The following is a 27,154-nucleotide window of genomic DNA, read 5'->3' as shown; positions in this document are numbered from 1 at the left end:
GACTAGCATTATACCCACGGATCAAATTAATGAAACACATCTTTGACTATCACTTTAATTTGTATATGATTTGTTCTAAATTATCTGTCCCCTTTAGCCCAATGGACCTGGTATTGGGTACTTTTGAACCTCTGTAAAGGTAGGTAAAACTTTAATGTAAAAAGTTGCTATATTTTCACTAACAACTTAAACACAAAAGATGCAATTTTAGGATCCATCAAACTACTCTTGAAAAATACTTCAGGGCACAAATTAGTTGTTGCTCTGCTCTTCATAGCTGGTATTTTTATAAAAACTAGATACTAATACCTTTCCAACAACCTATTGCACGTCTTTTCTGCCAGGTGATGCAGTTTCTATCGAAGTGAACATAGTAAAAGTAGAAGTGACTTTTATAACCTCTGTGCTTCATGCACAATTAGCCCGGGAATAAGCAACCGATCAGAACCGAGCAGACAGAGGAAGGAAGGATTATCCAGAGGGTGAATCCAAAGCTGGTGTGGAAGACATGCTCGGGGGTCAGAGCCAGGAGATAATAAATAAAAAAGAGGTACCAAAGAGAAATCAAGAACGGTGACAGGAGTCAGTTCCAGCTTCGGTACACAGCCAGAAATACAGCAAGAGTTTGAGGACAGATCAGGCAAACAGATCAGAATGGGGACAGGTAGGCTCAGAGGTCCAGTGGCACAACGGGTCAGGATCAGAACACTAACTTATGCTAGCGAACTCTCAAATAATCTGGCACTGATGACTGGTTGAAGGCTGGTTAAATAGAGGCTGAGTAGGTGGATAAGATGAGCGGTAATGAGAACTGGGCAGAGCTAGACAGGGTATAAAATAAGTGATCAGACCAATCATCAGCGCCAAGATCATGACAGTTTGTCCCAAGATGACAGTTCCACCTGATACAACAGCCAACAAATACCCTCCATTTTCAACAGCTTGTTCTTCCGGGTCAACTGGAGGTTGGTACCCATCTCTAGCAGCCTATTGTCAGAGGCAGAGTGCATCCTTGAAAGGTCGCCAGAAACACATAGGCACACACCTAAAGTCAATATAGAGAAACAAACTAAACCAATAGACATGTGAACATCCAGGGGCATGACATAACTTTGGAGAGTTTCAAATACCTGGGAGATGACGTCAATAATAAACTGGACTGGACTCATAACACCGACGCCCTGTACAAAAAGGGCTAGAGTTGCCTCCACCTCCTGAGGAGGCTGAGGTCCTTTGAAGTGAGCAGGCCCCTGCTTAAAACCTTCTAGGACTCTCTGGTGGCATCATGCCTCCTTTACGCTGTTGTCTGCTGGGCCCCTGGCAGCGTAGAGCGGGAAAGAAAGAGACTGAACAAACGGGTGAGAAACGTCGTTAATGTTCTAGGCTGCACTCTGGACTCAGTGGAGGAAGTGACTGAGAGGAGGGTGCTGTCCAAGCTTACATTCATAATGGACAACACCTTCCCCCCTATGCACCAGACTGTAGAGGAGCTGAGCAGCTCCTTTAGTGAAAGACTTTTACACCCTGTTTGTAAAAAGGGGCGCTACCGCAGGTCATTCATCCCTGCTGCAACCAGACTCTACAATGCTACACTAAAACAGCAATAACTTGTGCAATGTATAAACTGCAATTACTATTTGATACCCGGTACAATAATTGTTTCTCTATATTTGACACCCTGTGCAATAACTATTACATATATAAATATAGATATCCATATATATACAATCTTGAGTCTAATCTTTCTATTACAGTATTTCATGAAATCTTTAATTATTTGTAATGTGTTAAAAGTGCTGAACTAGACTGTAACTAAAAGTTTTCCCCCTTTGAAGCAAGAACAAAAAAACTCAATGACCTACTGAAGAGGAAACAATTGTTGTCTTACATTTGGTGGGAAATGATAGCTCTACCCAGAGGGTAAGCTGAATCTTGCAGTTGAGGCTGTGGTTGATGGTAAGTAGTGGTTTATGTTTTTTTTAATGGAAGTTTTTAGTTTAAATCTCTGTTCAACTCTGTCAAAAACAGAATGAGCACATTAAGAGAATCAATCATATCTGTTTATGACAAGAGAGAAGCTCAATGGAATTGGATGGAAGGTAGCTGCCCCCGAAAAATATTCCTAAAATTGGCTTAATCCTTAAATTTATATTATACACAACATGATATACACTGTGTATGATAATGTGTATATAACACCTAGAGTGGTAGTTTTAGGAATATATTATCTGACTTTCTACTGATAATTATCTTTTTCTTCTATTTAACCATTGTTGATGTCAGCGGAGCATTCCTGAAAAAGTGTTTGCACCAAAAAGAAGAACTTAGTTTTAGGGTCGATAAGATTGATAAGGTCACAACTTGAGTTAGAAAGTAAAGAATTCCCACTAATCCTTGTTTGTACATAAGCCACATTGTTAAAGCACAAGAGGTTACTTTGTGGAAAGCAATTGGTGCAAGACAACATAAAATACAGTGTCAATCTAGTTAAACTCTATTTCATGTGGCAATAAAAATTATAATTGTCTTTGTTAGGTATACTAATGCAGAGTTTATACAGCTGATAGCTTTTTATAACTTCATGTCTTGGGGTGTAAGTGAAACACAACGCTAATACATTTATATATGCAAAGATTATTTCGGGCAATAAAAGAGTTAATCTGAATCCTGTATGGAGACACAATGTCCTGATTTTTATGTTGCTGCCTGAAGGGCAGGAGGAACACACACTGAAAAAAACTAAAAAACCCCCAAGAAAACTAAACAGGGAGCCAAGGATTACCGCTGCAACAGATCATATTATTATAGCTGGAACGCTGACAAACACGTGCTCCATGCTACCTGTTTCATTCCCAACGTGTTATTAGTAACAGTAAATGTCCGGACCCAATCATCAATCCACAGTAGAACCTATATTTGAAAATGTACAATATAATCTTATTTTCTCCTGTATATAATAGGTGTAATAGAATAGAATAGAATAGAATGTTCTTGTCCAAAACCACACCTAAGTAATAATCAGTACCTCAGTCTCTTAAAAATGAATACTAACTTCTTACCACGTAACAAAACTCCACAATCTTATCAGTTTTTTATGTCATTTCATTAGATAGAGATAAGAGTAATAAATGCAGAGAAAACCCTTTTTGTTGTCTGTGTCACCATTTTAATTATAACAGATATTTGTGTACTCAAGTCCTCATTTCAGGACTGTGTGTATCATTCAGTGTTTTTTATTTTTCACTTAGTCAAAATATAAAGGGGTACATTTCTAGCAAACTATAGCTAATGTGTCCTTTCAAAATTTATTTTCATGTATTTTTACAGCAGAGAGCGGATATTGACAACCAGACTTGTTATCCTCCACTGGACAGAAATCAAGGCCATCACCTCCAAAATACACAGAGATTTGTCAGTAAAATAAGCAGCTTCTACTAGCCCCTCTAATAAATCACTGTAAGCTCCTCTGACACAGTACTGGCTAGACAGTCCCTAATAAATACTTCAAGTTAACACACACTCAGCACGGGATCTAGGTTGCCTCATGCATATCAGACACAATTATACACATAGGCACATGAACAAGCCCCGCCACCTATTATCCTGTACGGCGTTTCTCATGATCCCTCAGCCTAAACCAGTCTGCCCTGCCTCCCTCCAAACCCAAACATGCTCACGTTAGGGGAGAAACTGGACCAATAAATCACAACTGTAACTGACACCAGCACTACACTGATGTTTCTCTGTCCCACTGACCCACGCTGCATCCCATTAAGACAGCATGAGAGGAAACTGGGTAGCCTTAACTCCTTCCTCTTTTTCTCTTACGTGACTAAGCACAGCACACGGTGCAGCACGTTTCCCACAGACTGTTCAGGCTCACCTCTGACTTCTGACCCTTAAAAAAATTGCAGCAGGAGGAGGGGCGAAGAGGACCACCCAGTCAAGCTCTTAGGGGGATGCCTGCGGATGATATGGGAGAGGGGTGTGGGGTTAAGACTTGAGGGGACAGCGTTATTGCAGGTTAGGGGACAGGGAAGGAGATCAGAGACACCTAATTGTTGATGGTGAATGAAGGGGGGGTGCTTCAGGCAACAAAGAATGGGGAGAAAACAAGAGGGAGGGACGATAGGGGCTTTAAATTCACAAATGAGGCTTGAGGTTAACAGCGTTTCAGTAAATCACCAGAAGACAAAGACACACTAAATACTGACATCTGGAAAAATCCTCTCCCTCTTTCTTACGTCATGCTAAAGAACATTCTCGTCTGATTTATGCCATTTATCTGTCTTTATACTGGAGCACATACTCAGATTTAGGTCAACAACAGCTAATGTGGAGTCATAGCATTAGCACAGGGGTGGGTATAACTGATTAAGTTCAGATAGATTAATTGTCTCAAGGCTGTAAAATCTCTTCATCATCACAAACTAATTCATTCTCTTTGGACATTCATTTATTCAACCTACCAGATCAAGGATTCACTGCTGCTTACTGAACGTATATGGATGCTTTGTTCAAAGAAATTATTTTATATAAAACCCTTTTGCTTTTTTTTTTTTTTCTCAAGACCAGTGTTCCATTTTAAAGATCAAACTGCTTCCTCTGGTGATATAAAACAAGACTTAACTTTGAACAGTTTGGTACATCAAAGCCAGCTGCACGAGCAGATGGAGAACGTAGACGTCACACAGTCACACACTGTTTACCAAGTTACTAATGAGTGTGACCGTCACTGGATGTTTTCAATAAAGTTTTGTTTAAGAAAAGTAAATTAATAGTAGATGCTGGTATCTTAATGTTATTATTTACCTCTTGGAGAGCTCCATTGGAGCTGACAGTATAATGTTCATGTCAATAATAACAAAGAAGAAATAGCACAACAATTAACAACGGTCGTTTGCAGAATAATCAGTATAATCAGTAATGCTGCAGCTGCAGAAAAGTAATAATGTAAAAGTCAGATAGAATGTGACATTATTGTTTAGTTAGTAGAGGCTTTAAAAACTATAGAAACATATCCAGTGTAGTACCACATATGGAAGTGGCTGAAATCTGATTTTTGGGGAGTTGAAAAGATCGGAATTCGGTGGTTAAGACTGCAAACAAAAAGTTGGATAAGAGTCTCATATGTGCTAGAGGATAGGATTTGGGTTGAATTTGTCTGCAGTTTGACCATAGCATATGTTTCACCTGTTCCTGGGAGTTTCAGGTAATCTAGTAAGTTTGTTTGTACAATTTATAACATTTTCAAACATGGTATGGACCCCCGTATTTACTTGAATGAGCAAGCTGCATTTGCTTTTGACTGTTAGAAAATGCAGTTAAACCCTGGAATGATTTAGATGCAAGAGTGTTGCTAGGAGTTTTTTTTTATAGAAGATATGGATGACTTCATTTTTGATGGACCAAGTGTAGCATGTCACCCAGCTGCTCATAAATGGCATTGTTGGATATATAATATGTCTCTACTGATTTAATTTCTGACAGTCCAAATATGTTGACTCCTGCACCTAAAGTTTTATATCTATTGTTTGTCATTGTTCCTTCGCCCTTCTTTTTGCCACAATGACCACAGACATTGTTTATCACCATGTGGCAGTCTGCATCTACCTTTCAACTGTGCTAAATATAAACAGCAAAACAGCAATCGGAATCAGTTCCAACTTTAACAAAATATGGTGTAGGTGCTATTTCGCTGTATCCTGCACATCCCTCTGGCAGTATTTTGCACATTCTGATAATCAGGATATATGCTACATATTCATGAAGGCAAACACGTAAAATAACCCCTTTTATTTTGCTCATATGACAAACATTATCCTTAGTACACAGTTATTTGATCAGCTTTGCACCCACTTAAAGGTTTTTCATTACATTTGCAAACCTATAGTAAGTCAAGCCCACAATATTCTGCATGTAGGTCAAAAAGCTTCATTCAGACCTGATTGTTCAAAGCACCTTTTTCCGCATTTATTGTTTTTACTTCTAATGGCCTTTTTTTTAAATGGGCTCCCTTTGTTCCTTATATCTAACCCTTAAGCTGTCATGTTAAGAAATTGTCCTACCTGAACTGTGGATCTCTTCTCCAAACTAAAGGTCAACTGGTTTCTGATTAATTCCCAGTTTAGGAGGAGGCTTTGTCTTGGTAGGCTTTCATTTATGCAATAATCTTTCAATTGGGAGATGGATTTAACAGTGCTTTGTCTAGTAGTCAAAGATTAGGATATTATCTTAGAACCTAATATGCTTTAAACTTGTCCAAAATTCTCCCTGACCTGTCTCCGATGGCCTTCAAAAACGTTTGAAACGATGAAAAGGGTATCAGTATGAATTCTTTTGCAATTAACTTTTTCTATGTTTAATACATTTTTATGTTCCATAAACTTCTGCTTTGTTCTTTCAGCCTGCATGCAGCTTCTGTCTTGTTGTCCTGACAATGTGTCATGTTTAGATTGGTGGAGAAACTCAGGTCAGCCATGCACAGAGCATAACAGATAAGACACGGGTAACATGGGTAGAGAGGACTAGACAAACAAGATAATAAAGACAGAGTGACAGAGAGGAAGCAAAGCAACAAAGAGTGCAAATACAAAAAAAAAAGGTTTGACAGGGATGGGGCAAGAATGTGCCGGCAGGTAGAGGTGAGGCCCAGGAAGTAGGGAATATATGGGAAAACGTGGACAGGGAAGAATCCTACAGGGGGGAAGGGGGTCTTTGCATGTGTGTCTGTTGGGTTAGAAGGTGGAGTAAAGGGGAGCCCATGGGGAGATCAGTTTACCAACCACCACTTACCCGCTTGGCACAACACGAACTCCGGCAGCAGGCCTCAAAGGAAGACACATCAATAGCTGCTATTCATTTCAACGCAGGAATGCATGTATGTGCGTACATGCAGGTCTGAAAGCATGTCTGTTAAAAGACACGAGCTGTTGATTAACTGATGTGGAGATAAGGCAGCGAAGAAATCTGTCAGACTTATTTTATTTGTAATTTGAAACAAACAATTGTTTGACTCTTTTATATGTTTTAAACTTTCAGTAAAAGTGTAAATTAATAGAATTCCGTTTCTTTAAAAAAATCAGGTATATTTATGAGTAAAATCTGTGAGGTTGTATTGTAAAGATCTTATACAGGTGATAGTGAAGGTATGATTTAATGGATCATGTTACATGAGTTCTATGGTTACCTTAGATTAAAAGAAAGGGTTTTGTTTGCTTTAAGGATTCACAGCAGCAGGGATTTTCCTGCAGAAACAAAGGAGAGCTTGAAAAAATAAAAGCTCACATTGTGGTTCCAGATATTTTAGACTTTCTAAGACAAATACAGATAGTCATTTAACTGTCCCTGCCAGGATGTATTGTATGTTCTGTAAACAAACTGCATTAACGGTAGACTGCAATATTGCAATTTGAGCATACGCTCTGGAACTGGTTTTAAAGCTCTTACGTCTTTTGAAAAGTCGATAAGTAAAAACTAAAACTTACTTTGAACCATCTTATTATTATTGCCATTTGGGAACATCTCAGTGAAGACATGAGAACAGTTGAGGGTGTGTATACCTTTAAAGATAAGCTGGAACTTATGTATTCACGTTGACTTTTTCGTAACTGTTCAATTATTCAATATCTATCAAGACTCGCTGAGATTAAAAATCTCTTTTGTAAGGAAGTCCTGGCAAAGAGGGGGCAGAAGTTAAAAAAATAAAAAGATATCAAATGTATCAGAAAATTAATGAGAAATACTGATATTAGACACTCTAAAGATGAAAATCAGTGTTTCACAAGACTGTTCACTAATAATAAAGCACAATAAAAGCGAGGTGAATAAAAACATACAGCATATCTTAGGAAGTCATATCTAATTGATCAGAATAATAAAACAACATTAAGCAACTTCCAGGTTGAGCAACCCAGGGAGCAACTGTCAACATTGTACTGTTGCAAAACAGTCTCCCTCCATGTTTTGGTCTAATAGCGGATCACTTCAGACCAGCAGGTTGAGAAGTCATGGAGTTACATGTAAAGACAAGATCACATTAAATTCTTTAGATTAAATCCCAGGTCAGAGAACCAAAAATGTATCTGATTAGGCAAATGTCATATTTGGTTGCCGAACAACAACTTTTTAGAGATATGGAGCTCTGGGTCACATGACTCATTCAGCAATGGATCCGACCCTCTCAAGTTACACAGGCGAGTTTGGAGAAGAGTAGCACAGACAGACCATCGGTACGTGTGAACTGCTTTATGTTGACCTGCAAAATCATTTATTATATCTCATATTAAGTTATTACCTGGGTCCAAAGTTAGACAGTGTTGCTATAATTACAATGTATTTAGTCATTTCAGTAACTCAGTTTAATGAAGGAAACACCTGATATGCATTATATACACTCATAGTTTTGCAGCCTATTTTACTAGTTTATTGTGATTTTTGGTGTACAGCTAATGAAAACATGAAATTTAAAATCAGGATATTGCATCAGACAAAATAATGTAAATTTGGGTAAAATGAATTTTATAGTATGTTTGTTTCCAGGTTAAAGATTTTTATTTTCAAAAGGTACTTTGAGTTTGACAAAAACCTAATTGGAACACATATTCAGATTTATTAACTATGGCAGTAAATCCATAGCTATTAAAAGGTGTTCAAGAGAACCACGCTGGAATACAAGGATGTAATTGTGATGGATTACTAGTAATAAGGGATGAGTTTTCCCTTAATATTATGGTAAAAAAAATATACAATTGCAACCTCAGTCAGTTCAATATTTTTTTTTCCTTTTGGTGTCTTTTTGTTTTGTTAAATGCTTATAGCATTAAAAAAATGTTGCACAACTGAAATCGTCTTCCAACAGAAAAGAACACCATCCCTAACGAGCCAAAGATTTGATTTTGATTTCACAACTACAAGACACTGATTGAAACAAGCTGAAATGATTAGTAAATGGTGTGGAACAAAGAGAGGAGGACATGTTAGGCAATAAGATCTTCAGCTGTGGCAGATGTTTGAGAGTAACCAGAGATGAGCTCGACTTCAAGACAAAGGTCACACTTACAAAAACAAGTGACTCACATCAGCTAGGGAAAAAACAGCCTCACACAGATATTGGCCCTATACAATATAATAAGTATGTTGCATACAGGTGTGACTTATGACAGAAAGGACCCAGCTGTCAGGAGATAATCATGCTAAATTGAGAATCTGTCATAAGCAGCTCATGGAGTCAGCTTCACAATTTTTCATTAAATACTAAGGAGGCTAAATCTCCGCTGTAAATAATGGTAAAATATACACTGACAAAGGTCACAAATGTAGTCATTAAACCGCATTAAATATGCACAAAAATGCTTTCATGAGTATGTTGCACATTAATCAACTGTTGAGTTTGCTATGGCTGTGTTTCCCAACCTTTTTTTCACTTGTGTAAAACTTTGGGCATTTCGTCTTACCATAAGTACCCCTCTCAGATAAAAGTATTGATGACTGTCCAACAGTGATTATAAAATAAAAAGTTCTTCACTAAATCTTTTAACCTGAGCTGAGTTTAATTCTTTGGCATTTTGTTCTTGTGGAATCAAATAAAATAAAAAAATAAAAAACATAAACATGTTGCCTAGAAGTTAGTAAGGAATCAAAATCAATACAAAATAAAATCATTTTATAAACCTGTATTTATATACCTGGAGCTCCTCTGAGTATTTCCCTTATAATCATATTCAAACTTGATGAATTGGAAACAAAATACAGAACCAAATTATAGTCAGACTGACCTAATTAGTATTATCTGTTTTCATCAAGACAACCGAGCTGCTTTGATGGGCTCCAATAGCTCAGTTTGGAAAACAGCTGATACCAAGCTGGTCTTTAGTTCCAGTCTGTTTCTCAGCCCTTGTTTTGGTTAACTCCAACATGTTTTTGGCTGATAAAAGTTTGTTTGATTTTTTAAATTGGGTCTTCATAAAGCAAAATAGATCCCAGCCCTATTTTATTTTACTACCTAAGAAATAAAATATTTTCATGCGCAACTTGCAGTGCACTTGCAGACCACTAGGGGTATGCGTACCCCCAGTTGGGAATCACTGCGCTATGGGACGCGATATCCCCCCAGCTGCAGAGCAGCAGGATGTCGCCTGTCAGTCTCTATGAAAAAATCCCTGTTGAGGTTTCAGCCTGTAAGATTCACTGTAAGGATCATATTTTAAATGTCCAAATGTTTAACTCTATAACAACCAGGGAGTGAAAAGACAGAAAGGAGTTAACAAGTTCAAACTCCTTACATAATACTGATAGCAGGTGGTCTCCAAACAAACGCACACCAGCACTGATTCATGCATCCCCCTGATTCTGTTGCATGAAAACAAGTATTTAATTACACTTCTTGCAGCTCTTTCCCTGTTTGTAGGTGCAGTCTTCATTACATGTCCATGTTTATACATTTCTCTAAACTTAGAGAGGTCTCTGTCACATAAGTGATGATGAAGATGCAAACAGGAAGGTGCTGATGTAATCCCAGTTTTCCAAACAGCTCAGTCAGCAAACTCTGTTTATCGGAACAGATTATTTGCTTTAATGAGATGATGGAGGCAGAATAGCTTGGGAAAGATGTCACAGTTACAAACCTGAAAGCCAAACATTTGAAATACCCACATATTTGAACAGAAACACGTTCAAGCTCATGAAAAAAATAAATGAATTCAGATTTATTATGGGGTTTAGAAAAATATATCCCCTTTACAGTCTTTAAAAATGCATGCAAATTTGGAAAGAATAAACAAACTGCTAGCTGATGAAGGTTGCTTCACAAAAATCAGTAAAAGCAAAAACATACCAAAAAATGCGCTTAGCAAGATGCATGGCTCATGAGCTCTAAATGTAATATTTTGTATGAGTTATACATGATCAAAAGCTCTGAGCTGTGGGTTAAACCTTTAAAACGGAGCTTAAAGGGATTCTACTCTCAGCAGGGAAAAATACTAGTTATTTGCCCTCATGCCCCATCCGGGGGGGTGTAATCACTCTATTTCATCCCTGGCTGCATTGTACATAATGAATTAGGTTGTAAGTAAAAAGTAAAACACTTTTTGCATCTTTGTTTCAGGCTGGAATATGTGAGGAACATGGAATATGTGAGTTCTATAAGCGGAACCCTACAGCTCAGCTGGATACATAAAAAAATATAGAAATAGAAAATCCCTTTATTGTTCCACAATGGGTAATTTGTGGTATAGTTGTGGTAAAGAAATTGTGGTAAATAATGACTACGTGCTTATTATATTTTACTGTTCTTCAAAACACCAGAGGAATCTCCATGAGGGGATAGCCTGGATGTTCTTCACCCGTTTGTAGAAGAGTAGATAGTCAGTGGTTTATGTGCACTAGAAAAAAAAGATCGTAAGAGTGGGTTCCCAGAGAGAAAGAGAGACTAATCTCTATGCAGAAGAATGTCTTGTGGACAGGCCTTCATTAGAGCAGCTTACACCTTTATTAAACTATTCAAACTCAAGAAGTTCACACTAAGGGCACCCAATGTAATATCATCAGGTTTTAAACTTATGCTCAAACAATTAATCAGATTAATCGTGATTGATCGATTATTGATCGATTATTGATAAGTATGAGTATACAGACTGTCTGTCAATAAGCTCTATACAGAACTCCTCAAGTGGGGAGGTTTTAGTTTCACCTGGTTTAATTCTGTAAAAAGTCTTCTGTAAGGAACCTTTTGCCATCCGATTATTAATCGAAAAAATAAGAGACAGATTAATCGATTTGCACAATAATTGTTGGTTGCAGCCCTATTTTAAACCATTACATTTGTGCATGAGACATTTAGGTTTATTCTTGTTTATTCAGTTGTACAAAGTTTTTGTTTTACTCTGATTTTATCATCTATGAACAAGTATTTTATCAGTTTAAACCCAAATCCAGCTACAGCAGGGTGAAACGTTGGATCTGCCTGTGCTAAATCTTTGTTTTTGTTTGTTGTCCAGTTAAAGCCGTGTACAAAAATGTTTTCTTATTGATGATCATCCCCTGCTTGCAGTTGTTGGACTGTGCACAAGATGAAGAATTTTATAGTCCACAAAGTGGTGCTTTTTACTAATCCAGAAGACATGAAATGCAAGCAACAAATAAACGTAAGATTTAAATATAATTGTATTATGTTTCAATGACACCACCTAAAATCATGAATCGGTTCTTTTTTTTCTCCCCTTAAGGACAACAATATTCTGGAAAAAATATATCACTCAGTGGCAGGCCAAACTGATAATGAGACAGGAAGGTTAACAAACCTAAAAAGCTTACACAAAGGTTTTTAGAGTTTGCTGAATTTAAGGTTTCAAACTCTGGTTAAAAAAAAACATCTGTTTAGTGCAGAATTTCAAGTTTAACTAGCACTAGCAGTTTCATTTTAAAGGTAGAAATTATGAAAAAAAAAATCCTCTTACTCAATAACAAAAAGACAAAATTCAAATATCCCTTTAGGTTAAGATCAATAATCACCAGCAAGCTAAAATATACAACTATTTCTCCTGGAGTTCTAAAAATTAATCTCATGGAGGATCATTGTTAAGTTTGTTACTGTTTTTTTTTCAGCAGTGTCTTTGTTGCTCCACTCAAGTTCTGCTGGTTGCCATGTGGATCTGGTAAGGCAAAGGAGCTATCATAGTTAATAACTTCAAAGAACCCGACTTCTTCAAATCTGAAATATCCCTAATAACTCAGTTTTAAAAAAAGCTTTTGTTTCTTTTGAACTCATGCGTCACTGAGTTTCTGAACACTGAACAATTTCTGTCAGTCACAGTTGAGTCCATGAGGTCAGGTTAAATTGGAGTTGTTCAGGTGTGCAGGGCATGTATTAGAGTGGGCTTAAACAAACAAATGCACATCTACAAGCATTCCAGGGCTGTTTTTATTACATGCTCCCATGATCACACTGACACAAAAGCCCCTCCGCTTTTATCTAGAGGGCTGGAAGGGCCTTCGTCTGCCCCACAAGAGAACAAAGTTCACTAGTTTTTCCATAGTAACCCTTCAAAGGGAACTTCTATGTGCCCGGCTTCCAGTAAATACCTTTTTTTTTGCAGCAGCTACGGTAAGCAGGTTTCTTTTGTTGGGTCTAATCCCCACAAGCCTTTTCCAAAGATGGCCTGATATTTACTGTTCTCACTCTCACTGAGAGGCTCTGACGTCAAAGCTACGAAAGTACCAACGAGGCTGAGGAGGGTATTTCACAGAAACTTTTATATATATATATATATCCTTTGTCTATTTTTTTCTAACAGAAGATTTACCATTTTGTTTCCCATATCATCCTCTATCTCTACCCAAGTTTTTTCCACACTTTATCTTACATACTTCTTACTTTTGTATACCCTCTTTGTCTGTCCTCCCTCTTGTATTCTCTACTGTCTCCTTTCCAGTGTTTTGTGCCTGGAGTTGCACTAGTGTACCCATCATTTATTATTTGCACCCCCCTGGTTATGTCATTGTCTTTGTCTGCAGCCTCAGGGCCTCTGTCAATCCACAGGCTGTAAAGTAGCACTCATCACACCCTGCCCACTTTCCATCCACTCATAGGCAAAAACCCACAAAAGCCCTTTTCACACAGAGAGATGTCATTTTTCCATTGCAAAGTGGAATCCTTTGTTCGTTTTCTATTGCTCTCATTTGAAATTATCTAACTGTTGTGAGCCAAGAATAAAACAGCACATATTTTTATTTGTCACATCAACTTTTCCATCAGTAAGATAGAAACAAAAAAATGCTTTGAATAAAAAAAAACAAAAAAAAAAAAACACTAAAAATAAGATGAAAACAAATCAAAATTCAGTTGTACCAAAAGTTATAAAGTAATATAAAACTGTAGGAAAACTGTCAAATATTATATTTTTGCTTAAATGTTAGTTTCAACGAAAGCACAGCCCAGTAGGGCGTTCTGTCGATGGTTCTCTTTTTGTCTTCTTCTCGTAAAAAGTCAGCTGGTGAACAACTTTCAGGTGCATTACCACCACCAGCTCGTAAGGGGTGTATCAGCTTCATCTGGGTTGTAGATTCGTACTCATAAATATTTGATTTATACTTCCTGATTGGCAAAGTTGTAATTGTGCGACCTGTATTCATGACTAATAATCTTGTATTCTCACAGATGAATATTTGATGCCAAATGTAAGAAGAAGCTAACAGGAACAAACACAAATCTTAAATATGTTCATGTTTGTTGACTTACATTTAGAAATTCAGACAGGTATACATGAAAAACTTGAACCATCAATAAAGACTTTATTATCATATTAAAAATGAAGGCATTTGCATGCAATCTGATAAACTCTTTCAGTCAACTACTGTTAAATATGGAGCAAGTTAAGATAGAGGATATGAAGATGAGTCCAAATCAGACCTGAATATATGTTTCTTTATCTTGAGTTTTAGCTGTAACTGTCATGATCTTGGCACTAATGACTGGATTAATTATTCATTTTATTCAACTGTCTAACTCTGCCCGGCTTTGATTATTGCTCATTTGATTCACCTGCTCCTGCCTTTATTTAAACTACCTTCTAAAAGTCATCAGGGCCCGATTATTTCTGAGTTCCTGTTCTGCCTCTCAACCTCTGAGCATGCTTGTTCCCTCTGATCTGTTTGCCTGACTAGTCTTTGGACTCCTGCTGGATTCTGCCTGTTTGCTAATTTGTAACTGCACCGACTTGGATATCCCTTCGGAACCCCTTCTGACTTCTGATCTCCTGGTTCTGAATCCTGAGCATGTCCTCGACCCCGGCTTTGGCTTCGCCCTTTGGATTTTCCTGCCCTCCATCGTCTCTCCGGATCTGGTCTTCTGCTTGTTCTCCGTCCTCTGGGGATACAGCGTCTGGGACTCTCTGTGCAGCGTCCATCGCATCCTGTTGGCAGCACACCGGCTGGATCCTACCTTGTTCTCTTGGCACAGACTGAATTGTTAAACCAAAAGTTCGTAACTTAGATGCCCTAGCCGCTGCTACAGCAGATCGTTTTTTATAACTAATGCTTTTTGAGTAATCATATTGTCTGTCTGCCTTGAATATCGAGTCCTCTGTTCTGAGCCTTGACACTAACTTTAGGTACTGACAGAGAAACTTCCAATAAAATTCTTGGTGGTTCATGAGGACTTACAGGGAAAAAGAGAGCAACAAAGATAGAAAAAAAACTTTACGGAATACTGGTCCTTTGAATGAATTATTTATTTGATATATGGATCAAACTGCTTATTTATTTGATATATGGATCAAACTGCTTATAGTTCATAAATGAACTTCCAGTTGTGTTTAGTTTGATAACACTAAAGTTATCCAAATTCTTCATCATTTTAGAAAAAAAAAACAAACAAAAAACAAAGTTTTCCTAAAATATAACATAAAAAGCGAGCTTAAAATGGGCTAAAAATCATTAAGCAAGGAACTGTCAACTGTCTATAATGTTAAGATTAAAAAGGAAAAAAGCTTTCAATGTTTAACATACCTCCTCCAAAGTAGTGGAGAAAGCTTTTTAAAAAAAAAAAAGTGCTCCCTGGTATGAACTGGCATGACCCATTTTCTATATTCTCTGAGTCTAACTTGCCTGTTGTGGTGGCTGCCTCTCTAAATTTGGTTTTCTTAAATAGGCCACTGGTTTTATATAACACAGCAGTCTCATCCAGCAGCTTGTCGGCTTTGTTTATCTTTCTATATTTATATTACTGGCTGTTTCTAGTGTCTGAATCACTCACAAGACAGCAGGTCCGGCAGCAGCTGCAAGTGTAGTAATTAGCAGAGACAGTTAAGAGTGAAATTTGGTAGAAATCTACTCTGTGAATGCAGAGTTTTTGCTTTATGCCTCCAAATATGTGTAATATCTTTGCCTGGATTGCTGTCATTGTTCTAATAGGAGGGAGTGAGTTATGTGCCGAGGGCAGGCTGCTGTATACGGGCGAACATACAGCATGTTGTCTTACCATGCCGTGACATGCTGAATAAAGAGAATGTCGCCTCTTGTTTATCTACAGCTACACTCTAACATCTCATCAATAAGGTTCTTTGACGCAGACATAGATACACTCTGTGCCGTCCATCAGCGTGCTTCTCACTCCCACCACCTGACCCCTGCATGCTCACATTTTTGCCCCACAAACAAGAAATTAGGCAAAGATCTCCAACAAAATCAACATCATATTTTAAAATACAGCATCTTGCATGTACCAGAAATCCTGTTTGTTTTATTCCACTGTCCACGAACCGTGAAGATAGTATATTGTTTTGGGTACAGAATTCAAAAATAGCCATGGTGATAAAGAAACATTGTTAGTCATGCATCTCCAGGTGTAAAAGTAGACAGATGCTGTGATGACAACGCTGTTTAAACACATATCAGGCACCACGTGTTCTCATTGTTTCCATTAATAACAGAACCTCAGCCTAAGTCTAACATTAAGTGGAAAACCCACTAATAATATTAGTCAGGTTACACTTGCAGGAGATAATTTGAAATGTAAAAAGAAGCATGTTTTATGAACAGCAAGGGTTTCGATGTTTGCTGCCTTACAAATGAGTTATTGCATCTTAAATGTTTCAAGGTTTGTCTATACTGCAATCAAAAACTACCGTATTTTCCCAACTATAGAGCACACCTCACTATAAGCCCCCGACTATTTTTTTTTTTTTTAAACTGGAAACGTACATACATAGGCCTCACCAGGCTATAAGCCGCTGATATCTATGGAACTGTCTCCCACCAAACCTGTAGGGGGAGCTCTACATATCTTTTTACATATTTTTTATACTATATTTTTTTAAATGTATTTATTACTGTTTTTCAAGGCTGCACTTAAAAAAATGCAATTGTCAAGAGCTATTTTAAACAAAATTTTTTTTTGTATACACTCGTGTATACAAAAAGACAAAATAAATCTGTCTAAGTCTACATATCAACTCTTGATTAGGAAAAAAGAAGAATGCTAGCTGCCGTTAGCCCGTTGGTAAACAATTGCAGTAAGAGCTTCTAAATGTCAAAATGTGTGAATTTGGGGCATTTGTTCTTTGTAGTGCCTGGTGCTCGCAGGTTTTTGCGCTAAATAAAAATTAGCACCTTATTCTTTTCTTTCCAACTTTGACTCCCCCCTCTGGCGGTTAGGAAAAATCCACATAAAAGCCGCACATTCTTATAAGCCGCAGGTTCAAAGCATGGGGAAAAAAGTAGCAGCTTCTAGTCCGGAAAATACGGTACAAAGTATTTTCTTGGGGTGTTATGAGCAACATGAGATGGAGAATGATAACAGTTGCATTGTGAAAAATATAAGCATCAACAACCTTAAACATCATCCATCCATGCATCTTCTGTCAAGCTTTATTCCAGCTGGGGTCGCGAGGGGGGCTGGTGCCTATCTTCAGCTGTCTACGGGCAAGAGGCGAGGTACACCCAGGGCAGGTCACCAGTCCATCGCAGGGCAACACACACATAAACAGGACAAACAACCATTCAGCGAACACACTCACACCTAAATAAAATTTAGAGAAGCCAATTAACCTAACAAATGTGTTTTTATTGAAGAAAAACAGTCTCATTGGAATCTGCCTTTTTTTTTTTTTTTTTTGTACACCGTAATTTAAACACTGAATTTTTTTTATCACCAAAATGTAAACACTGACTTTTTTTACACTTTGAATTCCTTACACTGAATTTTTATCTGATGAAAATCCAGCTGCAAAAAATTCACCTGCAAAATTATTCAACTGCAAAAAATTTGCCGGCAAAAAATGTACCCGCAAAAAATTGGACTGTAAATGTGTTGACTTTTTGGTGAACTCAAGCCAAGAAATCTACACTTGATGCAGTCGAATACGTTCTAGCCAATGCAGGCAAATTCTTTTTTTTATATATGATGTTAAAAAATGATTTGTTTAAAATTCGTGTACATAAAAAGGCAGATTCCAATGAGACTGTTTTTCTTCCATATGTTTTTGGACTGTGGGAGGATGCCGGAGTACCCGGAGAGAATCCACGCATGCTCAGGGAGAACATGCAAACCCCATGCAGAAAGACCCAAGGGCCAGGAATCAAACCCAGAACCTTCTTGCTGCAAGGCAGCAGTGCTACCCACTGTTCCACTGAGCAGCACACTTTAAAAACATAAGAGAGTATAACTGAATAAAATAAGATTTATAAGAAAATGAAGTATTGCACAATACCTCATTTGAATAGCAGCCTTGGATCTGAAATATTCCTCTTGTTTTGACTATCTGACATATTTTGCAGTCTGTGTTTGTAGCCTTGATGCTGAATTGCAGTTATATTCCTGCTTTGGATGAGTATATGTAGCTTTTAGACATCTGCAGCAGCTGGCAAACACAGTCTATGGACAAACATTTATTTTCCAACATCAGAGCAGTTTAAAGGGACGCACTGTGCTGTAATGAAAGACAAGGAGCAGACAGAAGAGACGCATTCTCTGAAATTCATGGTTAGATCAAATGGCTGACTGAGAAGGCTTTGAAAGAAAAATAGGCTTTAGATTTGGGAAAACCTGTTTGTAATGCTGAGAAAATGCTGATTTTTTTTGTACAAATCATATTGAAGATATAGCAAAGCTGTTTTATTTATTATAATTTAGTGCTGAAAAATATGGAAAGACATAAAATCTATAGTGAGCTGGACCTCTACAGTGCTGTAACAGCAACTTATGAGTTACTTTGCTCTAACATTAAGATACAGAGGCACCCATTCACACACATATTCCATGGTCTCCCTATTAAGTACCCACACAGTAGCTCACATTAGCTAAAAGAGAATGGTTGTTCTTCCTTTTCTCACAGCTCTGAGACTCCTTGGGTCTAACTCTCAAAGGTCAATGTCAGAGTGGCCTGCATTCACTAGGGAATTAGCCAGTAATGAGACCAATTAGGTAGCTGTGGCAAAGTGGTATTCACATATTTTCTTCTGTCTTTAAGCCCTCCCCCAGATCCAAATTACAACAAGGTTTTTTGTGAAAAGGTCACTGTCAAAGCTCCCAACAGTCAACTATTTATCCCTTTATTTTCCTCTATGCTATAGTCTTCTGCTGCATATCCAACTTTGATCAAAGTTTCCAGAACTTTCCAGGACTTGCTTTCCAGGATCTTTTTAGGCTTCTCCCACAAGCCAAAAAAGATCTTAATTTTAACCCTCGCACAAACCTATAACAAATTTGTTCTTTTACCATAGGAAGCACTTCAAATCAAGTGTCTTAAAGTTAGAATGAAAATATTAGCCAAAAATACTTTAGGAGTCAAAACAAAAACAATTTACAGTATACATTAACAGGAATGTATGCAAGAGTCTTTATAGCAGTTTTTTAACATAGTGTTGTCTCTGGTGTAAAGTACAATAATTCCCAAATTGAATTGACTAAAACAAGACATAAGCATATAACATGAGCACCAGCCTTTTAAAAGAGCTTCCCCTCATTTAAATCTGTTAAGTTCGTTTTAGTCCTGACTGCTGGAGTAATATTAAAAATGATAAGATTAAAAGCATTCTAGGGCCCTCAGATAAAAGATTGTTGCCAATATAATTCTGATAAGGAGTTTTATGAAGTTTGAAAACAGGCATTGCACTGTGTTAAAGTAGACAACCAGTTAAAAACAAACATGTCAACTAAAGAAAAGCTCCAAAAAGCCCTAAACCTGTATCACAGGACCCACAGCAGACTTATGCAACTGTACATGCACAAGTGCAAGCCTGTAGAAAGTACACAGGGTCAACTTCATTGGAATTGTAGCAGGAGGAAAACTTTTATTTTCTCAGAAAAACACAAGTTTGCCATAAACGGCGCAGGCACAGCCCAGAGAGTCATGGCCTGGGGATCCTTTGGTGCATGAAAAATCATCCTAGAAAATATTTACTAATCTAAAATGCTTAGCTCTGTCAGTCTAGAAAACTCCACCCAGAAGTTCAAGGTAATGAGAGTGATAGCTCCCTATCAGAGTGGTTACCCTAGTTTACTGGGGTAAACTCCATCCCAGAGTTTATTTATTTACCCAGATGCAGTGAAAAAGGGGGAAGGGTAGACAATGGAGCTGTAAAACTACTTTGGTTCCTGTGGTCATACCATGGTCATTATTAGCAAAGAGCCAGAATATCTCTACCACTGTGGACTGATTCACACCCTTATTACTGGCATACTTGCCAGTAATAAGGAGGCCTTTAATTGTGACCAGCATAAGCCCAGTTTACACTAAACGGTGCCGAGATTGGTTCGAGCATGGGTGTAATTTGCACGCAGAGTGTAAATTGCACGCAGAACAGAACCGGTTTGGTTCTGGCTCAGTTCTCAGATAACAAAGAGCACATGACCAGACTGCGTCATCTCCTTACAGTCAACCTCCGTAATTATGAAATTTCACACATTGATAAAAATACTAGCTTCCCTACTGTGCCACACGAATTCCAGCGATGTTTCTGCTTAGCAGTGTGATGAGCCTCAATGTCGTCATTGTTCCCTGCATATGTAAGCCCTGATTAGACTATCGTTTGTCATATCCACTTCCCAAAAGTCGACTCTGTCAAGGAAATTCACCAATTCACCTGACTCCCCGCAAACAACAAAATATCACAATGATAACGAAACATAACCTCCTGAATGTTACAGGTGCCGCCATGTTGCTTTGCTGGTTTACCTCTAGAGAGCAGTAGTCCCATTCTCATCACTAGGAGGTGAGGAACCATGCTAGAGTGGTGAGTAGATGATTGTAAGGAACCAAGCTCGGCACGGATCGGTTTTTAGATGGTAGTGTAAATGGGGCAGCCAGTTTCCATAATGAGGATCCATGATAAAACCAAGCCTATCTTTATACTCTACTCTTATCTTTATACTAGGAAAAATGTAAGTCACAAAGATATGAAATGTCTAAATGCCAACATGCTTTATAAAACTGATTCATGGGGCTCTGCGTCTTCAAAAGTGTCCCGCTGCTTTAACAGGCTTCACACTAAAGCTGCTCTATGGATGCATCTGCAAAGTTTTCATGTCAAGGAATCATATTTTAATTGTTAAATGTTTTATTGGTGTTACTGTTGATCTTACTTAGAATGTTTTTGTGACAGTGTGATATACAAATCCTCAGATAAGTGGTATTTCAGTCTTTTTAGCTTTACAGAATTATTGCAAAGTTATTGCAAAGTTTAAACAGGGTTTTACTAAAACCTTGCAGGAGGTTTTAGTTTTCACAGTTGACACACAGCAGACGTAATGACCCTCTATGAAACATGTCCAAACGCTGGCCTTGCTTTTAGCAGCCGAGCTCTTCCTGATGTTTTGTTGGCCGACCCTCTGCAGATCAACAAAGAGCAGAAATCAGTTGTCCAAAATGAAAAGGAAACAGACAAAAACGCCAAGACAAAAAGCATCAAAGCTGCTTTCTGAAGCTCAATAGATGAGCTTGGATTGACTGGTTTGGTTGGGAGAGCTTTCAGTGGTGTACTCTGAGGAAAAGCTTTAGCTAAACAGAGAAACAAAAGCCTGTGGATGACTTTGATTTATTTTGAAATGACAAAAAAAAGTTTGTTCCTAAAAGGCTTCTTAATAAGGTAACAGAATGGGCCCATAGAAATTGAAACGGATGATGCCTGGGTGGAAAGGAACAATACTGGCAATAACATAAAAGTTACCTTATATAAGGAGCTGAAGAGTAAATGCACCAATATATCATCCATGTGAAAACTTATATCTGCATATAACACCTATAATTAATTACCTAAATCACAAACTACAAGTTTTACTCTTGCAAATATTATACAGTGTGGCATGTCTGTTACATTTCTTGCAAAATGCTTGGAGGAAAAGCAATGAGTTAGAAATAGAGACAATGAAATCTAAAAAATAAAGAAATACTTATCTACTATGAGTTTATTAAAAAAAGAGAAGGGTGGTGTTAAATGGACTCTTACAACTTAAGCAGTATTAAGAGGATTTATGAAAAGCAAAACACAACATAATCTATTTACTAAACCAATGCATCATTAAATGGATGCAGGTGGAACCTTTGCCATCCATACATATCCACACACTATTAGGGTCCAATAAGAGCAATCAATTAATCTATTAGTCATGTTTTGACTGCAGGAGGAGGCCTAAGTACCTGTAGAGGACCCATGCAAGCTCAAATAGAACATGCTTCCTCTAAAAAGCACAGTGAATGTGGGTAGCTCTGAACCCTGATAGGAAGCAGCCACCATGTGCTGCTCTCATAATCACTCAATGAAAACTTTGGATAACTGCAGACTTTTAAATCTGGTGCCCTCTGCAAAAATGACAAAAAACACATCTTTACTGTTGCATCTTTGAGCAGATGACCAAGTTGGTGCAGAAATGGTTAAACAGACACAACGTCTACCTTCTTAGATGGCTGTCTTAAAAGACATACATTTTCTAAAAAAAAAAGAAGTGATTTTTAAGGTTTTAGATGCACAATCAACATTAATTATTTCTGTAAATACAAAGAAAATACAGAATGTAAGTAAATGACATGGTTTATGCTAAAAATTAAAGTATTAATTATAAGAGGTACAGTTATGTCCTTTGCTTATTTAAATGTGAGATAGCTTGGTAAACTATTTTCCTGGGGCGACACCATTTTAAAACAACTTACGGTAACTTCCATTTTTTTCTCTCTTCATGTCTTTAACTGAAATACAATAGATGGGTGACATTATGTTAACAGCGTCATGTTTACAGTAAACACGACAGCATTTGTTAGTTGGGTGCAGCTGCTGGTTACTTGACACTTTTATTGTTTCCACTTTATTACCTCTCATTCCTGGAAATGTCCCTTTTTTCCAATTTAAACCTATTCAAAAAAACGCTTTTTTTTGGCACAATTATCCAAACAACCCCTGTTTTGTTGTCATGTCCTGCCTTTAATTTCAAATAAGTTGGATTCAGACACTCAGTCTGGACAATGTCTGGGGTCAAGCCCCCCCTGCAGGGCTCCTCTCTTAGGTCACATCCTGTCCGAAGGGGGGGTGAGGGTAGAGCTTCTCTGGCGATGGGAGGTGGGAGAGTGGAGGTCAGAGTTCAGGGCTGCTTTCTCAGGTTTCAAAGCTTGCAGAGGGGGGACTGAGGTTGCAGGGTCGCTCTGGGTAGTTTAGCTCCATAGTTACTGCCACCGTCTTGTGTATGGCAGTAATGGCTTCCGCAATTAGGCACTAAAAATGGAAGCGTTTATATCCTTTTGTGAAGAGAAGTCAACAGTTGAGGGTTACTGCTGTGGGGGCTCTTTACCTGCTGTGTGTTGCAACCTGACTTCTCAAACAGTGATTCTATTTTATGTTGCCTCGTTTCTGTGGGATTACTTTGCAATCCATCACTGAGGGTAGAGCTGCATTTGACTTGAGTGGACAAACACAGCCTTGGTGTGAGCTCACTGAGCGGAATAAACGACAGCAACATTGGGTCCAAAAGCAAGTGCTTGTATGTTTTGACTATGGTGAAAGAAGTTTGACTGGTAAACAATTATCCTGAAATATACAAAAAATGGTTGAGAAATGAGAAAATTCATGAATGACTATGTATTGAAACCAAGAGGATTGACAATGAAGGTATTTTGCATGCAAATAAAGGAGGGGGTGATGGTCATGCTACTGGCGCGCAGCTAATGAATGAAGCATTGTTTTTTTTTGTATCCTATGGGTAATATGAATGTAGATATTTATGAGTGGGATAAGGGAAACCTCTAGAGGGAGAGAAGATGTGGGTGTAAAAGAGAACAAAAGGAGAACTTGATAAGGAATAAAAGGGCACAAATCAGACAACATGAAACAAAATGTCCTGAAGAAAGAACAGCAACGCCCTGAAAGTGCGTCAAAGATACAAGCCGAATCCTGCTGCTTTCCAATGAGCTGTAAAATCAAACCAGGACAGCTAAGTGGAGTGATTCTGCAGGTGTTATCTCTGTTTTTGATAAGGAGGATTGCACTGCGTTGCAAGGAGTAAACCAGCTCTGAAAACTCTGGCTGTGTTTGGAGAGCTTATATAACTGGTCACGTAACTGCCAACAGCTGGCTTTTGCTGAACTTTTGGCAATAAAGCCTTCAGGGGTCCTCGTCCAGATTTCATGTGTGTATCAGTAAGTACATTAGAGCGAGAGAACAGAGTGTCCCCAGCGACGAGAAGTACTGTTTCCAGTCAAGATGAAGCTCCTCAGAAGGAGGAGTAGGAGAGCATATGTGTTGATCGGGTGCCAAAACAGACATCACAGTCTCTTTTATAGGCCACTTAGTCACTACAAACAGTTTAGCACTAATGATGCTGTAATGTAATGGATTACAGCATTAGAAAAAAACCCTCCAGGATCACATAAACTGTATATCACTGGTCACGCAGTGAAGGACAGAGAAATGTTTGGTTATCATCACAAGTGTGCTTATCATCCTTTAAATCCATACTGGGTGTTCTACTAATGCTTGAGATTTGCAAACCTGCTCACCCTAATTCAAAGATCCAGCAGAAAAGAAGACAAAGACATATGTATTTTTCTGGTGTTTATTTTTTGGTTTTATTTTCCCAAAAGCTTTTGTGACATTGGTGAAAGTGTGAATGCTAAATACAAATAGCAAAGAAAACGGTGCCTTGTCTTTTTATTCTACAAGTTCAGGCACTGCTTTGTGCCTAAAATATGTTTGTGTGACAGAATACGAGAAACTTCCAGTTGTAATAATATTTTGCATGGTACAGACACAAATAAGTGCATTTAGTTCACGTTTTCAGTCATTGAAATACCTTAGTTCCCAGTTATCAATTTTCAATTCTTCACTCCTAAATCATAGTTTTAGGGCTTTTTTACTTAAGATTTTTTTTCTAATGTGAGCCGTTTTCCTTCAAGGGAAACTTTTACTACTTCTCTTTAAAATTTATGACCACAAGCTCATTCTGGCCTCCATGTGTAGACCCACATTATCTATGTTTACTTGGAAACGAAAAACACTCTGGATGAAAGGGTCTATTGAGCTGGTTAGGTTACTAATGAATCACAGAAGACAGGTAAATAATCAGCTTCCAACTTTAAGATGATCAATGAGCACCAAATCTGTGGACAGATTTGTTTTCTCTTTTCTGACCCTTTTCTTGGATGAAATAAGCTCTAATTTAACATATTGAAACCCCCGTTTTTAATAGGAATCATTGCAATTTTAGTACAAATGATTATCTATAGTTAATGACTATTTATAGGTGAGGCAAATAACAATAAAAACACAACGGCAAAGAAAAACAGGACATAAAAGTTTGTATGTGAGCTTTCCAATACATAAACAAATACTCTGCACGCTTTATCTGTCCCACATGAGGGATCAAAGCAGCAGAGGCCATCAGCAGTCAGACAGCAAAAGAGGGTATGGCAGCAAAGTTTTCTGATAAGGGATGAAACGAACAGATAGGAAAGAGGAAGCACAGGATGGGGTCATAACAGGAGGGAGGCAAGAGACCCAGAAGAGAAAGGAAAATATTATTCACTCTTATCCTGCACTAAATGAGGTCACATCACCAGTGGGTGATTTCTACTGAGAGAACAACATATGTATCTGGAGGCCAATCAGATAACATCAGCTGAGTGGACCGCAGCTCTAAGCCAATCACAACCACCGCCTGTGACATCAGCCACTCAGTTGGATTCAAACAGGGAATTTGATCATCTGAGGGAAAAAAAATTGCAAAGCTCTTCCTCTTAGAGTTTGAAACCTTATTGAATTACGCTAAGTGTGTGAGCCTCTGTTCCAGTTTCAACTGCAATGACACTTGCATATAAGTTTTTTTAATACTCCCAGATACAATTTAACACTGAGCACAGATACTAAGAGGACTTCAGGCAACTTGAGATGTTCAGCAAACATAAATCTGCAAAGTTTGCCTCTGAACCACATGATTGCGAAAACGGATGACAATCAGAAGCAACTGAAATCAATTATTAACAGCAGACATCAGCGGTTAAGATGTGTCTGTTGTTTAGCAGAGCTACAGACACGACAGATCACAGGAATTTAGATATGTTTGAAGCTGTAACATAGATGGCACATAAAATCTGGCTTTAATTTATATATTAAGATGTATTGAGATTATGTCTTTTGTTATTCTTTTACTTAGTCTGAAATTTGGTTAAAGGATCCTCTTAAGAAATTTTACCACATCAATCTACTTAAAAAGTGTCTTCCAGTGCAAATATGTGAATTAATTTAGGCATGCCATGACATGCTCAGTTTTTAATTAAGAAATTTTCACTTATTGAGTCCTGCCCTAATTTTTTGTATCTCATAAAAATGAAGTTATTTAACGACACCTAACTTGGTTTTACACATTTAGCAAAAAGAAAATGCTGGCAGAATAATTTTCCAAGCTACTAAAAAAAAAAAAGAAATACAGAACACCTAACCCCATAATAGCAAGTGTAACTCCGTTTGGGGGAAATTAAAGGTATAGAGGGCGATTTTTTATTTCTGGGTGGATCATCTAAATAAGTGGTCATCCTAACTGTCAATCATTCTGGTGATATGTTTACGTAAGGCCGTGCTACATGCTTATCCAGTTAGCTATCTGTTTCTGCGCATGCGCACTTTCAGGCGTATATTTGTGGGGAGCTACGGTTTCAGACAGTCATTGAAGCTCACTTTTTTTACAGTGGTTCTTTGAAAATGGCTGAGGGTCGTAAGAGAAAAGGTATGTCAGAAATATATGTATGAAATGTACATACATTTTGAACAAACATTACGTAGACACTTGTCTACGAGATGTAGAGTGGAGAGCTCTCCTCACAAAGCATTATGGGATTTGCTGTCACAGCGGCATAAGTCCACTGCTGTCGCCGCTGCTGTGGCCGCTGCTGTGGCCGCTGCTGTCGCCGCTGCTGTCGCCGCTGCTGTCGCCGTTGTCTAATAAAAAAAAGATGGTGCAGGCACCGCGCAGTGAAGGGTGAGTTACGTGACTAATGGGGAGCAAAAAGCAGGGATCGTCTGTCCGAACGATCAGTTAACTGAGTTCGCTATAAAATCCATTATATAGTCCCGATTCTATATATTGATCTAGGGATTTAGGGGTCAGGGTGGACTTTTGGGCACAGTAAGCTTGTATGAGCTATGAGAACAGCAACTTTTAAACAGAGCGTGGAGAAAT

The sequence above is a fragment of the Cyprinodon tularosa genome, unplaced genomic scaffold (assembly GCF_016077235.1).
Source record: "Cyprinodon tularosa strain WSP-4 unplaced genomic scaffold, ASM1607723v1 ctg41, whole genome shotgun sequence".
Classification (NCBI taxonomy): Eukaryota; Metazoa; Chordata; class Actinopteri; order Cyprinodontiformes; family Cyprinodontidae; genus Cyprinodon; species Cyprinodon tularosa.
This window is presented reverse-complemented; position numbering follows the sequence as displayed.